Source organism: Pteropus vampyrus, unplaced genomic scaffold, assembly GCF_000151845.1.
Source record: "Pteropus vampyrus isolate Shadow unplaced genomic scaffold, Pvam_2.0 Scaffold2, whole genome shotgun sequence".
Classification (NCBI taxonomy): Eukaryota; Metazoa; Chordata; class Mammalia; order Chiroptera; family Pteropodidae; genus Pteropus; species Pteropus vampyrus.
Genome location: NW_011888783.1, coordinates 3,802,944 through 3,806,909, shown reverse-complemented (window position 1 = coordinate 3,806,909; position 3,966 = coordinate 3,802,944). Strand labels below are relative to the sequence as shown.

Here is a 3,966-nt window from a genome sequence, read left to right as displayed (position 1 = left end):
TGATGGTTTAGGTCACCATCATCCCTCAATGCTGTCAGGCATTTGCATTTATTAGCTTGTGTTTAGTTGTGCTTTTTCTTTCCTTCTTTCTTTTTTTAAGTAATTTTGAGGCTTCAGTGCAAGTCACCGAAGCAAATAAACACTCAAACATGTGCTTCCAACATATCTGAGTCCATGGCCAAATGATCCGGACTCTGATAGGAAATCATGACCATATTCGTTTTAATTATAGATTAACAAACAGGGAGCCTCTAGAGACCTAAATACTTCTCTTTTCAAACATGGTGACATAAAATTATTAAATTAATGATAGGTCCCTTCTAGTGTCAGGTTAATAACCTGAAAATAATAATCAATTTAAAAGTCAGAATGAATAACAAATGGAATGAAACGCACAGAGATATTCAAATGTACCCTGAGGAACGCCTTTTTGTATTATCATACTAAGAATATATTTTTCAAAAAGAGCCGTACCTGTGGGAGTGTAATGAGTTTGGGTAGTTATATAGCACCCTTCTTTCGAATTGCTCAGAATGCTTTATAGCGTTTACTTCAGCAACTGTCACAACATCCTCATGGGTGGCAAGCATTGTGCCAACAGTACAGTACAACCCCAGGTCAGACAACCAACGGACACACAGTTATCACATGAAGTCTAGAGCACAGGTACGCGTGAAATCCAGATGATCCATCTAATAGTGCCTCATCCACATCTGACCAAAGCAGCATCTTCTTAGACCAATAACCTCTCTTATCAATGGTGGTTTTGAGTTCCCATTATTCTGGATTCTCCAAGTGTGTCTGCCATATCCTAAACAGATGGTCAGCATCACACAATATGACTGTTTCTGACGGTAATAGGAATCACATGGCTAACATTTCCTGAAAGAAATTGGATTAGATATTGAAAATTAGACCTCGGGATTTTTTTTTCACTTGATTTCCTTTTATTTCCAGAAATGCACAGGAATATTGAAAGTCTATAAAGAGTATTTTTTAAATGGATTAATGGCTACATTTGTTATATACCATACAATTTGAGATTTTTAGACAAGAATGTTTCTTTTAGACAAAAAAAAAAAAAAAAAAAACAGGCCAAGAGGACAGCCAGTTTCATTTATACAATGTTTTGGGACTCAGTTTCCTCATTTGTAAAACAAAAGTTTGGACTAACTAATTTCTTAGGTCCTCTGTAGCTATTTGATTGAGTGATTATGATATTTTTCCCGTTCAACTCAAAGCTTGGACAAGGACATGCGTGTGGGAACAGCATCCGTCTTATTTACCAGTATGTTCCCCATGCTTAGCACAATGCCTGACACATAGTATGTGCTCAAAAATATTTTTTGAATAAATAAATAAATTTTGTTTTATAAGGTTTTCTTCGATTTTTCTTTGAGGCACTATAGTTGAAATTAAATTTATTATAACAATCCTTCCTAGGAATATATCTGTTGTATTGGTAATGTGTTTTTATTTTTCCAGATTTCTTTCATTCTTGATATACTCTGACTGACCATTCATAAAAGGATATCAAGCTTTGAAGATTTCCAAACACCTCTGGGGAGGGAATTTCTGCAAGTGTTCATGTTTCTATTTTAAAACAGTATTTATATCTGCAGTACTTTTGGCATTTAACAATTAATAACATATTCATGTTACATCAACACTTACTTCATTGTTTTTCCTTTAAAAGTTCTTTTTTAAAAAACTTTGAACATCTTCCCTGGTTTGATTTCCCTCATCTCCATTAGTTACCAGTGCTGACTCTATTCTTTTTATTGCCAATATTCCTCTGGAAAACTTAGAGGAGATGACCTATTTGTCCTTGATTTTTGCTTCCAAAGATGTGCAATCATAGAAGAGAAACTCCTTATAAAATGCGTATGCTTTAGGGGCATCTGTCTCTGTCTTTAACTTGACAAAAATAAAATAATAAAGTTATGTGTTTCCTTCACACATTTAAAAGCCAGAAATAGACACAGACGAACATTTTTCAATCCGCGTGCCAACCTAATAAGCAGAGCGAAACAGACTGCGGAGAGGAGGGCTACTGCCACCTGCCCTCAAGCTCCTCTAACCCTGCTGCCTGTAGCCCCACTAGCTGCTCCCACACTTGCCTCTGGGGCTGTCGTGCCCCCTCTTGTTCCTGGGCATCATTAAAAAGCATAGCATCACTGCGTGACTTTGGACTGGCTCCTTTGACATCACTAAATTTCTGCTGATTATTTACTCTATTTTAGACTCTGCACACTTCACCAACCGAAAGGGCCTGGAAAAGACACTAGGACCAGCAGACTCAGCAGTGAAATCCTGGGCATGTTCAGTCTCCTCCCAGAGGATGGGCTTGATAGGGGAGGCCTGTCTGTTCTTACTCTTCACCCTTCAAGGAAGGAAAACTCTGAGACCTCTGAGAATATACAGCCCACTGTACAATATGCTTTTCACTAGCAGCACATATATACAGAGTACGCTTTTTTTTTGTTTAAATAGAAAATCACTTTTGTATTGCCCGTTACCTGTCTGTTATCACACAAAATATTGTGTGAAGGGTATCCCCTTGGCCTGAGTTGGGTGGATCAGAGTCTCTCTCGTGAAAGTTTGGAACTGAGACAGCAATGCTCACCTCGGTCAGTTCTAGTTTCTCCGACAGAAAAGACGTGCACTGGGGAACCGTGGGTCGGCAGTGTTTGGGGCTGTGCACCATGAGGCAGTGTAAACATCTGCAGAAAGAGAAAGAAAAATAAATATACAGCGAGAAAAACAAAGAGAAGACAAAGAGAGCATGCTTCTTGGCTTCCTACAGGCTTCCTGTCTCTTGGTTCCACAGGAGACCCGGCTGCTTCCATCCTTGGCCTGAAGTTCACTTTCCTTATATGCAATGAAAGATCTTTTCTCAAACATTGACTTCACAAGTTTTCTGATAACAAAGCACATAACCCTTTTATCAAGTCCAATTATCTAAACTCTCAAGAATTCGAACTACAATTAAGAACCCACAAGTAATTATTTAACATATCCAAGTAGCAGAACATATATTTTTGATTCAGAATGATGCAGAGCATCTCTCATAGCTGTGCCTGAAAAAAACAGCAATTTACCAAATATTGGACAGCCGCTATATGCTCTATCCCAGGTCAAATGCTTAAGGTTTGAAAGTTATTAAGAATACATCCCCTACCTCCTAGATGCTTTCGGTCTAGTGGGGAAATTATAGAAGTAGAGTGTACCATATTTTCCTGATGTACACTGGTGAAAGAATTCAGTCTTCTTTAATAACAATCTCAGTAAAAACCTCAGTATTGATTCAGAAATGATTATACTACTTTCCACATTTTATTTAATATTTCAAGAGGCCAAGTATGATCATCAACTACAAAAATCTCAAGAATTTTTAAGGTATGACTAACTTAAATTCTTTCAAAGATGTTGCATGGATGTTGCAGAGTTCTACATGAGAAAGTAACAGTGTCTTCCAAGATGCTTTCATATCTAGCCAGATGATTTACACACAATTTAACTTTCTTCTGTTGGTTTTGTGGAATGGGTCGTACAATACTCTACCGACTTTGGTATGATCATGTTGAACTTTAACCAGGCTATCTAGGTTGAGAGTATAGCAAAATTCTTTTTGTTGTTGTTGTTTTAGCAAAGTCCTTTCTGTCAAGGAAACAAACCTTACTGAGACAGAGATCAGTTTTAATATCTAGTGATTTTATAAAATTAATGCATAGAAATCTTTATACAAATATTTTTACTATTGATTATGCATCAAAGATCATATGTAGTGTTCTTAAGTTAACTTGGTAGTCAGGATAGAACTCATAAAAGTAACTTCTATCTGAATATAAATTAACATATTTATTGCAGAATATTTGGGTAATATAGACCAATATCGTATGACCTAATCCACAAAACATTTTACTGCTATAGTCCTAACTTCTACTTTTATAATTAATTTCTCAG

The 3,966-nt window shown here is 36.7% G+C and overlaps 1 long non-coding RNA gene across 2 annotated transcripts; it reads right to left on the bottom strand.

Annotated features, from left to right (window-relative positions):
* Positions 1-625: 625 nt before the first annotated feature.
* On the bottom strand, positions 626-3,299 carry LOC111737795. Of its 2 annotated transcripts, none has more exons than XR_002779581.1 (3): positions 3,231-3,299; positions 2,520-2,723; positions 626-882 (listed from the first exon to the last, which is right to left on the bottom strand). It is a non-coding gene; the product is annotated as an uncharacterized LOC111737795 (long non-coding RNA). The 2 variants fall into 2 exon arrangements; XR_002779580.1 differs by having other exon boundaries at positions 3,182-3,266.
* Between the last annotated feature and the right edge of the window lie 667 nt (positions 3,300-3,966).